This window comes from Silurus meridionalis, chromosome 15 (assembly GCF_014805685.1).
Source record: "Silurus meridionalis isolate SWU-2019-XX chromosome 15, ASM1480568v1, whole genome shotgun sequence".
NCBI lineage: Eukaryota > Metazoa > Chordata > Actinopteri > Siluriformes > Siluridae > Silurus > Silurus meridionalis.
Genome location: NC_060898.1, coordinates 4,933,432 through 4,947,591, shown reverse-complemented (window position 1 = coordinate 4,947,591; position 14,160 = coordinate 4,933,432). Strand labels below are relative to the sequence as shown.

The 14,160-nt window shown below is 37.2% G+C and overlaps 1 protein-coding gene across 1 annotated transcript in view; it reads right to left on the bottom strand.

The window, feature by feature from the left end:
* The window catches only part of cacna1bb (calcium channel, voltage-dependent, N type, alpha 1B subunit, b), a 125,330-nt gene that overhangs the window by 76,274 nt on the left and 34,896 nt on the right, over nucleotides 1-14,160 (bottom strand). The window lies entirely within an intron of this gene.

Sequence of the window (14,160 nt, the reverse complement as noted above, 5' to 3'; positions counted from 1 at the left end):
CAAAGAGTGTCGTGTCACTCAGTATCGGGGGGTTGCTGACATGATCGATGTGCAATGTGTGCTAGTTTACTCAAAACAGCTAAAAACAGGCTTTGAGGGATAAGCCATGACTCAACTAGTGACGTTCTCTTACTTGCATTTTCATTCATATTTAGGAATTTAATCTATAGCGGATATTTAGCTACTTTTTACTACTTCATATGGATATGTTGTAAGGAAGTTAGATTTAACACATTGATTGGGTCCGTCTATGTTAACTGTGTGTTTTTTATGTCCCAATGCTATACTAGCTTTCGTACTTTTCAGCTGTTAAAAACATCATACATTTTATTATATAAAATTTAATATTTAAAGGAACTGGGGCGTATACTTCTATTCTTTACATTTCTAGCATGTGTCATTGTTGCCTGCAACACAAGTACTATTTTCACACCAAGTGGTTTGGGTAAAACAGCTTTTGTCTACATGCATTGCATTTTATTTGTATTGGCAATGGATTGGCCCTAATAACCCATACATAGGTGGTAAGAGGTGGTTATGGCTGTGTTGTTGTGTTGCTGATTGGAAGGTTATTGGAATTGAAATGGTTAACCCTTAACCATTTGTGCTCTGACCCCAGCTTCCAACAGTACATCGCTAGGATATGTGAAGAAATAACAATTTCCCTGTGGAACAATAAAGTATTATAAAATAAATAAATACATTTGTACGATGACCCCTGCTTGCTGAAACATTTCAGCAAACAGACCACACCGTGAAGTTAATTCTGTAATTTTTTCTATGAACTCTTGCAATTTTACAGCATCCATTGTTTATATTAAGAGAGTCTGTTTATGACCAAGACTTCCTTCCACATTGAATAATTGGATTCTAGGGAAAAAAATCATATTCTTTTTATTAAATAAAGAACAAAAACAAGACACCCCCTCCCTTCCAGAGCCCATCCTCTGCTGATTAGCGCCAATTCATTTCCTGAACTCAGTGCTACTATCTAGTGTCTCTCTCTCTCTCTCTCTCTCTCTCTCTCTCTCTCTCTCTCTCTAATGTATGCTATGCCTGGTCACTTCTGCATATGCATTGAGCTGTGATGCTATGCTCCAGCCCTTCCGTGGAACAGGAACAGGATTCAAGGCTTCATCATCTTGAAGAGCTATGACATCACATGACCTGCGTGACCAGGCATGAGATATACTGCCCATGAAGTCCTCAATAATGAGCATGGATGAATCTAGTCAGTCTAGCGTGAGCCATTAGCGTCGGATAGCCCACACTGATTTATACTATGACCGTAAAAACATAAATCATACAATTTATACATTACAACCGGAGTAGAAGTTTTGTTATATTAAGGGTCAGGCTGCTTAAGCGTATTTATGTTATCGGCGCTACAGTGCCAGCAGCAGGCGCAAAACACAGGCAGCTCTCTAAAAAGGCAAAGAGTAACTGGAGCTCAAATCTCCTGTGTGCAGTCACTTCTTTCAATTAAAATAGCACAATAAGCACTCGTTCTTTTCCTAACCTGCACATCATCCCTTCTGTCTCTCACTATCTCTCTAACTGCAGTCCATAACGCTTATAATTATGCACTCGCCCTTATGCACCCATAATTAAGCAGCCCCAGTCAATCTTCTATAATAGCAAAAGTAAAGGAATACATTAAAAGAAATCGAAATTTTTTTTCCATTAGATTGAGTACAAAAAAAAAAAAGATGAACAAACATGTCTTCCAGCTTACGAATACAAGCTTCCGCTTATCCCCTTTTTAAAACCAATAATTGTCTCTTCCTCTCAGTATCATTTCCTCAATCAATCCATTAGGCGTGTAAACAATGGTGTGCAGTGGTTTGGCTCCTGAAACATACACAGAGGATTCGTTTTATCTATATTATTTCACTTGTCGGTATCCATCAGTATTTTTCCGAGATATGCATACAACAAATGGCTCCTGCTTTCTTATTGTGTACATTTTTTCAGCATTGCTGGTACCTGATCACTTGTATGCTGCCTATTCATGCGATAATCCAGTCAGCCAATCATGTGGCAAAAGAACAACCCATGAAATCAAGCAGATAGATTGACGTTGATGTTAACAGGGGGGGAAAGTGTGATCTCTGAGACTTGTTATGACCAGATGGGCTGATTCGAGTATGTTTATCTCCAGGGAGCGGCAGATCTGCAAGCGGAAACACCTTGTTGATGAAGGGAAGAATGGCCAGGCTGTTGGAGCTGATGAGAAAGCTATGGTAGATCAAATAACACCTCTTTAACACCGTGGTATGCAGAAAAGCACCTAATGATGTGCTGAATTTGGAGACAGATGAACTACAGCAGCAGTAGTGCACTTCAGATTCCAACCACAGAATCCTTGAAATGGAAAAATGGTAAGTCAGACAATCCACAACCCACTGATTTTGACATAAATATTTCGCATACATTGACAATATTTCCTGCCAAAAGTGCATATGCATCATGAAGTAAATGAATACCCTGTTGTGTTTTCACACTACGTTGGTCCAGTGGCACAGTTTTTCCGAAAGGTACTAAAGCATCATTACTTTATTACAGGCCCCAGAGCTCAAGCAGGTCGTGACCACAGAGCGAGAAAAATTAAAACGATTTGTAGAGCGTGTCTCTGGCTCTTAGAGTGTTAAACTGCTGCTTAGCACCTGCTTGGGCTACTTTACCAGTAAGACACACATAGACACACATGCAAAGATTGTGTCAAAATGCACACAGACTCAAATTTTTACAAATACACACTTTGTGAACACTGTGTTCACTGTATCAAATATTCTTTGATATACTGAAGTGGCATTTGGCTAAATGTTACACACCTTAGGACAAAATATTAAACTTTTTACGTTCTTACAAAAAAAACATTAGTCAGAAAATAAGCAAGGATTATACAAACGCACTCCTGAGGCCTCCTGTGGCAACATATGATTGTTTGCTTTTGCTGCAATGAACCGTTTGGGGGCAAAAAAATTTAAACAGGAAAATCACATATATAATCTTCTTGCACACAAAGGTCAAATTATCACAATAATGAAGCTGAGACCCACAAAGATTACCCACAAGGCTTAAACACTAAAATAAGTAAAAAAAAAAAAAACTCTCCACCATACTAAGTTACTTTGTTGGTTTAACTCATAATTTACTGACCAATTATTCATTTATAACACCAATAAGCTCAATATTTGACCATTGTTGGCTTGGCCCATTATTTTTTGCCATTTGGAGGGCACCATTTTCCAGAGCAACTTACAACTGAGCTGTTGAGGGTTAAGGGACTTGTTTATGGGCCCAGCAGTGGCAGTTTAGTAGTGCTGAGAGTTGAACATGTGACCTTCCGATTTCACTTGTCAGTCCAATGCCTTAACCACTCAGCTACCACCGTACCTCGCATAAAAGCAACATATACTGTACACACAGGTGTAACAGTGTACACATGCACATTACAGCAACATACACACATGTGTGTATTTGTTGCTGATAAAACCCTAGTTATTATACTTTATAACACACTGCTTTTGAATTCTGAATGTGTTAATGTTAATCAGTTTTCTCTTTGACTGCAGTCCAAAGTGCTGCTAATTATGCAAAGAAACAATACAAAAAACATTTTCTCTCTATCATGTCTTTCATTAGCCTTTTCCAGCCTCTGAGTAAAAACAAAAGATGAACAAACAACATCAAAGCAACATCTACACACCAATCTGTAACAGCATACATATACACGTAACTACTAAAAGTAGTCATTGAGTTTTATACCACATTCCTATTGAATTCTCAAATCTGATTGGCCAGAAGGTGTTGTTAGAGCGGTTGTGACAATAGCACCAACTGCAAAGGCTTATATTAATGTGCTGGTTTCGAAAGACATCATAGTTTCTATAGTAACGGCTAATTCACGGGAATGTGTATCCACGCCCTACATGATCTAAGCCTAAAAATGAACCGGATTTCAAAAAAGCAGGCTATTATTCAAAAAGAAATGCATATATATTTACGATGGTTATTTACGATTTTTTAATGGAGTGCTTCGTAACACTCAGAGGCAAAGCGGTAACGCTCGGTTTTCCACCACAGCATTCTTCCCGTTTCAGTGTCGCATGCATGATTAAAAAAAAGGCAAAGAAGTAATACTGGGAAGTGAATCGCTGTTTGTGTTTGTGAATGTAACTGTGAATGGATATAAACTACAATTTGCTGTTCTACAACCTGAATGCTTCTATTTATTAATGCAATTCTTGGCACACCGCTGTGGAGCAAGAGGATTAAGATCTATTAAAACATGCTGGTGTAGAACCACTTCAATACTGATTATGTTTCAGATATCAATACACAATGATGTGTTTTATTCAAATAACAAATTTTAATCCGTACTGCTTTGCATGGCTCATCTCAGTATCTGACATTCCTGTCTTCTTCTATAATTACACACATGCACACACACACACACACACACACACACACACACCATACATCATACACCATTTAACATGGCTATTGTTCTCCTGTGAAAAGACCTCTTGAAGGGTGCTGTCGGTGCAGAGGGAGGACAGAAAGTGAACGCGTCTTTTCAGAGCGCTGTGACATGCTGTGAGTCTTTGTCTACAGAGAAAGAGGACACATTGCTTGACTCCCTCTTCAACTGTCCCTCGTTTCGACGATTCGCTGTCATTGCAAGGCCCATTTCCTTTTACCTATTTTATCTTCATTTTGTTTCGTCCACAGAATTTCCAGTGAGGTACGCCATCACTGTCTCCCTCAGTGCACAGAATGACTGACTGTTACCATGATTCATTGATGTGCTTTCCAATGGAAGGTTGTTTGTGTAGTAAATGGATATGTGCCAGGCTGCAACATACATTATTATATCGCTTTTGCCAGGAAGCATCGTTATGAGCATTTAGTTAACTGTTGTCTAAAGCAATTTTATCTGTATCGTGTTATACAAATATTATCCAAGGTTTGACATAAAATTAACTTGTGTAAATGAGCTGTGCCTGGGATTCTGAAACCAAACCTCATTATTGCTTCTTGATTAATGGAGAATGTGATTTGTACAAGATTCAGGAGTTATACTTGTTTATGTCAATTGTGTCACACCAGGAATACAATTCTTGTGTCTCCAACACATGACATACAAAACAGAAAATAGGTACGCATACTAAGAGTAAAGAAATATATATATATATATATATATATATATATATATATATATATATATATATATATATATATATAAAAGGAAAGTTTATAAGACTGTAGTGAGACCTGCTATGTTGTATGGTTTAGAGATAGTGTCATTGACAAAAAGACAGGAGTCGGAGCTTGACGATGCTGAGGAGACACTTGGAAAGACATGGTCTGGAAATGAATTCATTAGAGGGACCTCGCAGAAAAGACTTTTTGGAGACAAGGTGAGAGAGGTATTATTGATACAGGATGGTCATGTGTACAGGAGGAATATGGGGTGTATCAGTATAAGAATGCTGAGAATGGAGCCGGCTGGCAGGAGGAAAATAAGAAGTGCAAGGAGAAGGATTTATGGATTTGATGAGGGAAGACATCCAGGTGGTTGGTTTTAAAAAGGCAGATGTAGAGGACAGAGCAATATAGAGATGGATGATCCGCTGTGGTAAACCCCTAATGGGAGCAGCCAAGATATAAGATATGTACATAAAATAAAAAATATATCAAATGATACATATAATAATTACCTGGATACAGAAGAGTGTATAAAGGATTATTAATTTTCAGCTTCATTAGCGTACGAAAACAAAGTCCGGATCACCTTTTTTGAACACGCATGCACTAATCTGATTTTAAAGTAGCTGAGTGAGCCTAGTGGTCACATATGGAATTTACTTCAAATTTATTTATATTTTGCTTTAAAGGACAACAAAAAACTGAGAGAGGATTTCCTTCATGAGCAAAGGATAAACACGTTATATGCCCATTATAAAAAGTCTTTAATTGCATTTCACAGTCTTTCCTAATTGTGTTGCTTACTGTATGCCTAACTTAGTTGCATAGTTTATGCAACCACTAGCCAGCGTTCTGCTTTCTTTTGAGCTATTTCAATAATCCTTTCATATCGCAGCTGTAGTATTCAGTGACCTATAAGATTTCTGTAAAACCAAAATAAATTCTGTCAAGTCTCACTTCATTAGCACTTCTCCATGTCTCTGAGCCCTTCTCGTCTCACGCTCGACACACTCAACATGCTGTATACACTCAACACGCTGTACACACTCGAGTCATGAAATGTGAAATGCCCAAGAATAATTTGCAGTGCACACCAAATTACCGCTTAATTTTGAATATCGGAGCGATTTTCCTTTCATAACCGCCTCTATAATGACAGAATGAAATGTTCTGTCATTAACATGTATCTGTTCTTTTAAAGCAGCTCGATCAATGCTGTTTTTCAGTCTCACACACACATATTCACACACACACACATACACACACACACGCACACACACACAGAGCAAAGACAATTGCCTTGTTTAAAACCCAACCCATCCAATTAGACACCAGTACATGGTGTGCCTTATTTAAGGACTTCATAACCACTAAGATCTATTCAACTTTTCAGAGTCTTCACCTGCTTTAAAAGTGCTTTAATGCCGGTGTTTTTGTGGACAAAATAAGTTGCGATCTGTCTTTTTGAGATTTCAATGATAGTTGCTAAACCTAAAGTAGAGCATTGAGAGAAGACAAAAAAGGCAGGTGCACACCATGTCAGCTGTGAGAGAGAGGAAAGGTTTAGCAAAGAATGAGTTACTAAACAGGCACTATGTCAACAAAGACAGCTAAACCTCATTATATGTAGTGCCAAGCAGCTGGGACCCTCATCCGGAGCCGTTCGCAGCCAAAATCATGGTGAAGGAACACAATTTGAGAAATATCGAGCAGAAATATAATGCTATGTTTGGCAACTGATAGACCAGATTTTAACACTTTTGTAAAAAGCAGGCAGAGGAATGAATAAAAATCCCAATATATACATTATATTTGAGATGTGTGTATGCACAGGTAGGCATGTCAGCCAACAAGCTACATTTATATACCTTTCGGGGGGAAAAAAAAACAATTTCATTAGCTTTTTTCCACAATTTACCAGATTTACAGTACTCATTATCACGCATCATATAATTTAACACAATGCTTAGATTCAGCAGAATAAAGGAGTGAACCAGCAGCTCCTTTTCTCTACCGCTCCAGCTATCTCATACTGAAATGTCAGCGAGATGCCAGCAGGTCAGATAAAGAGCACATTTCATTTCCTGTGGAACACTTTGTGACAAACATCAACCTGAGGCTCATGACTCATTCACATACATTACACACACACATATACAGTACATGTGTGTGCACGCATGAGCACACATGCATGTAGACATGAATGGAAGCGAAACCTACGAAAGAGACTCAGCCAGCTCCCTTTTCACTTCCCATCTGTCTAATTGATTGTAGCGAAGAGAATCCGAGAGAAACCAGTACCACCTGGTCAGCCATAAACCATGCTCTGAGTAAACGCATGCAGCAGCCTTTAAGGCAATGGTGACTACTGTAAAAAATAAAAAGCAATATTTTTCCATTGTGTGAATATTTGTATCCAGTATGCATTTAAACTATGGGCTGCAGTCTGGGTGAAGCATAGCTCAAGCACAAGCTCCAAGTAATACACAACGAATTGCACTAGCGAAAACCCTTGGTCCTGCTTAAGGTTTCGTTGGACCGGATGTTGAAGAATCTTTTGATTCATGTTGTCAGCCATTTGTTACAGGTACATGTTCTTCAGTTGGAAAAGATCAAACTCCCGTACCTGTTAAAATTCGTTGTGATACTGGCGCTACTCAATCATTTATAATAGCTGATGTTTAATCTTTTTTAGACAAGTCCTTCTGTGGTACACATGCATTTTGTAAGAGGTTTACCATGCAGTACATTAAAGTTCCTCTTCATTATGTGTACTTGAGCTCAAGTCTAGCTACAGGGATATATTAAGTAACGGTATGTCAGTCTTTACCTGGGAAGGTGTTTCTTTTATATTAGGGAATGACATAGCTGGAGGTAAGGTCCTTCCAGTCTTAGAGGTTCTAGAGAGTCCTGCTGTCCTGCAGTCTCTTGATCACCCCACAGTATTCCCTGTATGTGCTGTGACTCGTGCTAAAGCTTTTTCAGAAGATGTGGTCGACCTATCAGATTCGTTTCTTGCTAAAGATGATGCAGAGTCTGCTATGTTGACCCACTCCCACTGCTTGTTCTTTAGACTCAATGACTTCAATGAAAATTCAGAGCACAGATGCTCAACTTGGTGAGTTACCCATTAGTTGTTTACAACTTGTTGAAGCTCAAAAGGCTGATCGTAGCCTGGAGAAGTATTTTTCAACTGTGTGTAGTCAGGAAGAGTAGGCAAACCGACAAGTAGCTTATTTTGTAGAGAACAATCTCTTAATGTGGAAATGGACTCGCATTGATTCACCGTTTGACAGTGTCTTTCAGATTGTGGTACCTTCAGTTTATAGGCAAGGTGTACTTCAGGTAGCCCATGATCATCCCTGGGTAGGACACTTAGGCATCACAAAAACGTATTCACGTGTTCTCAATTTCTTTTGGCCTACACTCAGGAAATATGTTATGCAGTTTTTTATGTCTTGTCATGTTTGTCAGTGTACTGGAAAGCCATATCAAGTTAATCCACCAGCTCCTCTTTACCCTATACCAGTACTTGGGGAGCCATGTGAGCGTGTTCTTGTTGATTGAATTAGTCCTCTGCCTAGATCTATGTCTGGGAATCAGTATTTACTAACAATATAGTGTGCTGCTACTCGGTTTCCAGAAGCGATTCCCTTACGTAGAATTACTTCAGTGGGGGTCAAAAGCAGCCAGCTGAAGCCCTGCCAAGGGGGAAATGAAGGAAGAGAAGTGGGAATTGTTTGCTAGTTGTGCTGGTTGCTAGTTGTCTCTGTTATAGTAGCTCACCTGGTTTGAGAACAGGTAAGAATGTGCACGCACCTACATTCCACCAAGTAGGTTTTATCATTGTTTAGACAGCCTAGGTAGAGGGCAGGTGCCACCCATTGTATTTTTCTGGTTGCGTAGACTAGTGTAGTCAACTAGTCTGTTGCTGTTTGTTAGTTACTGTTGATTAAGCTTCCAAAATACAGCCTAAAGTAGACCTTTTTCTTATGTTCATTCTTTGGCACTGTTTTTGTTTTTTTGCCATGTGAGTCTAGTCTTCTTGATTCTGTTGCAGACTTCTGAAATCTGTTTGTTTACTGCACTTGACCATTAAAGCAATAACTAGTCACCTGGTAATTGTAATGGAGGCCTGGGAAAAAGAGACCAATGAAGAGCAAGAGTCTGACCAGAGCTTCATTCATCTGAGGCTTCATTCATCTGTTTTGAACCACAATATGTTTAAGAACCTCTTCAGTCCCATCTTATGAAAGCTTGTTTCCATGAACTATAAGAAACCATTATTCACTTATTAGCTTTACTCACGGATTTTTACGGAGTTTATATAATGCAACGGCAAAGTAAATGTTTTTTCATCTCGTAAATGTGACTTACAAACATATGCTTTTATTTATTTAGGATATCCACTAATGTGTTATGAATAATTGTGCGTGAATATAAAACGTCTTGTTTGTAAGGTAGGATTTATTGGTATTTTCTTATACTTAGAAATCCAGCTTGCTAAAAGTAATCTTTAGTAATCTAAAAGTCACTTCATCATAGGAGAAGCAAAAAAAAAGTCCTGTGTGAGAAACAGCTTTCATTTCACATTAATGACCGGCTGCTCCTCGACAATTTCAGAGCAATGAAACATTGATCGAGGTCAGAGGTTCTGCCCATGTTTATGAGGTGAACACATATTGGAACATAATGAAGATTATTATTCTTGGAGATAGACAGATCGTTCATTCATTGTAATAGTAAAGGGGTGGTAATTGAAGTTAGGGAAAATAAAAGCTTGGGTGATAATGGTTACTAAGGCAGGCTTTAGTGCCAATGGAGGAGGGGTTCTCCAGCACTCCCACAATATCTGATATAAAATTGAGTAACTGGCTCGTTCTGTAGAAGTGCTGGATGTGACACATAAAGTGACACACTTTTATACATTTATAGTTAAAAATTGATTGTAACTTGCAGGAATAATTTCAGTTAGACACTGCAAACTTTAACAGTTGGTAACATTTAGATATATTTCAAGATTTATGTGAAATCGTTTTATTCTTTTTTTAATGAAAGTTCATTTTCCATTAGCAAGTTATAATTTAATTGTACAAAACTCAAGTAAAAGACTCAATGATCCACTTTAAATATTTCTGAAGTAAAATGCGGTTTGACCTCAAACATTGTGTTCAGTGCAGGGCCATCACAGAAGGGTTACAGGAAGGGTAAGCCTGTTAACTAACATAACCAGAAAATAAATTACATTTAATTTAATTAATATTATGCAATAATTAAGTTTTAGTATTTAAAAACCTGCCCGTCTGTCTCCTTTAATCATTTCACTATGATGCTTTTGGACTCTTTAAACATAAAACAAATTTCAAACTAGTTCTTTTTTAATTAAGCGAACACCTGTACAAATTAAAATGCATTAAAAAAAATTATGATAAAATGAAATAAATAATATTTAAAAAACACAGTCCATGATTTTTTTGCAGCAAAAGAAAATCTGTTATAATGTCATTTATGATTATGAGAGAATTCAGTATTCAGACAGCGAGAGCACACATTTAACAACAACTGCGTTTTCCGCAGTGACGAATCAAAGTGCTTTGATTGGACACTGAATTCTAAACAAAAGTGTGATTGGTTATATAGTGATGCTAAAATCTAATGCAGCATCATCAGATCTACTCTAAATTTTAACAATTTATTTTACTGTGACCAAAGAAGCTCCTAATGCGATATTTTGTATCAGGCTTTCTTACTAATCTAAATGTGTCAAAATCTATCATTTACTTTGGTGTGCATATACACATATAAACACATTTTCATATACAAAACCATGCACTTTACTTTTAAAATAAATAGTTATTGATTCCAGCATTTTGACTGGCTTGTGGGAAAAATTTTTTGCAAGTGTTACCTTTCGTAGGGGGGGCCGTAGAGGGAAATACCAATGTATGTTATCGTAGTGTTGCAAGTTTAGCACATAGCAGTGCTTTTGTTAAGACTTTCCTCCTTTTCTCGCTATCTCTTCTGACAGATGTAGTAATTTTATGTATGACAAATTTCTGATAAAAAATGTTTTTATATAGCCAACATAATAAGATCATCTCAGACACGTTTTTGCTGAAATTGATGTGAAGTCACACGTCTGTACTAAAGAGAGAAAGCCGATCTGAGATTAGTGTAAAGAACATGAGCAAACACAGTGGGCAGCAGTCAGCAAAAGAAGGAGAAAATGAACAAATTAGATTAGGTGGATCTGGACGCTCACACTCCTGCCCGCTCCACAGCAACACTCCAATTGGACAGCTGTCCCTGCCAACTAGTCTCACACTGTCACATTCACACCTGCTCACGTACACACACACTGTCAACACCCACTTACTTTTATGTTATTATTAATGCAAGCAGTGCTTGACATTTACAGAGATAATAATTTTATTAGCCGTATGTACTGTAATTCACATTCTGATTTAAACAGTTATCCCTGTTTTACCACGGTTTGAATCTCAAGTCCCCGGTTTATCGCGGAATTGCATTTGCCACATAACTAATTTGTTTGGCTGACTTTCCCGGTATCATGCGGATAATATGATAGACCAAAACACTTATAGGAAATTGTTGGAGTTTTATGTTGAAATAATGACATTTATTAATAAAAATATCATTATTAATTACCGTTTATCACGGTGGTTACATTCCACCGTGAAGTAAAATGAAGTAAAATAATACAGTACAGTACTGTATACATAAAATAGCATTTTTGGGGTGGCGTCCGTTTATCGCGGTTGTTCGTTTATCGCGGGCGGTTTTGGAATGTAACCACCGTGATAAACGGTTAAACAGTATAATATATACTGTATAACATATTATTCAGTAGGTTTACTAGTCAGCACTGTTTTGTGTTTTGTGTATATGTCCCCCACTGTCTTGTGTTGTCTGTCTGCAATGTATTTTGTCTTGCACTGTTTGCACTAGATTGCACACAATGCAGTTTATGTGGCTAGGACACTTACTTTAGTGCTTAGCTCTGTGTTATGTAGCTCTATGTTGTGTGATGTAACTCTATGTTTTGTTTTATGAAGCACCAGGGTTTTGGAGAAACTGTGTACTGTGTCAGCAATATATGGTTAAAATTGACAATAAAATCTTCTTGACTTGACTTGACTTGAGGTGATGAGACAGAACTTGTTGTGGATGATGATAATAATGATGATGATGATGATGATGATGATGATGATGATGATGTAACAACTTCATCAATAAAACCAAGGGCCGACCATCATCTTTGACCTGCTTCCATTAGTACTAATGTTACAGTAAAACCCACACTGTTCGTTTCATGTGTTACATTAACACAATCAACAAGCAACCCTGTAACTTTGAATTATTAAAAAAAAATTATAATTGCACTGCCTTACTTTATATAACCTGCACAAACTGTACAGTAATTTTTATTTTATTTTTTTTTAGGTTTTTTTTATCATTTTTTTATAGCACCAGCACACAATGACAAATGCAACCGATGATACTTGGAAATAAAGATGCTTCTGATTCTGATGATGATGACGATGATGATGATGATGATGAAAACAATTGAAATGAAAACAAATTTTTCTGTACCTAAATTTATTTCTGTTTTCCTTTTTATCCATTTCTTTTTAGAGCTATATAGTAAAATAATTAAAAGGGTTTTCTCCATATACCAATATACATTCTCTTGAATTCCATAGAAATATTTGTACCTATTTCCACCCAAAAAAAAATTTCACATACTGGAAAAAACATAATCTGAGATTATGTGGAAAATATATTGTGAAATGACATTGTATGAAATATATTAAATTAAATAAAAAATATATATAAATGTTAAAAGTATCAGTTCAATTCAATTCTCATTTCCATATTAAATAATTTAATTAATATACAATTAAATATAATTTAGATAAAGTAAAAAAAAGCACACATTTGGATGCCCAGCTAGCACAGCGAGTCACAAATAAACCAACTTTAAAAAATTCTGCTAATTTCCATGACACACACACACACACACACACACACACACACACACACACACACACACACACACAACCTTGCAAAAGCAAAGTGCATTTTATTTTTCACCAGCCCACACACAGCAGCTCTGATCTGGTCTCCTGGCACAAACACACCTGCTAGCTGACAAAAAAGACCAGCAAAATTATAGCACCATATAAAACGCTGAACACCATAACTGATACTGGTTCAAAAAGAAAAATTCTGACATGATAAAAAGCATAACCCCTGATCAGAATCTAGCACATTTGACTGTTTTATCAGTTCTTTATTCTGGACAGCCAACATGCCCTTCCTAGATCAAAATGTATTTATTACACTGTGTAGTCCCTCAAAAAAATATATTAATTACATCAACTCAGTGACTAAACAGAAACTTCTTCCATAGCAAAACAAACTCTTTTATTTTAGCGGAACAGACTCAGCTCACACACACACACACACACACTCACACACACACACACACACACACACACACACACACACACACACACATACACACACTGACCTTTAATGGGGCTAAGAAAAGACTAAACATGAAATAATAAGTAATAATTCAGGTGTAAAATGCAACAGTGGCAATGGGATATAGGAGAGACATTCTCAAATTTCCACTGCTGGCCCCTTAAGCAAGGCCCTTAACCCTGAACTGCTCAATTGTATAAATTATATAAATGTGAGTTGCTCTGGATAACAGGCTCTGCCAAATGTCAAAAATGTACTGTATATATCCTGTATTTCATGAAGGAGCAATCATTTCAGACAGGTATGTAAATATGGATGGATGAATGGATGGATGGATGAATGGATACAGAGTATCTCATAAAAGTGAGTATACTCCTCACATTTCACATGTTTGATAAGATTCAGGTCTGAAGACAAACTTGGCCACTGCATCAC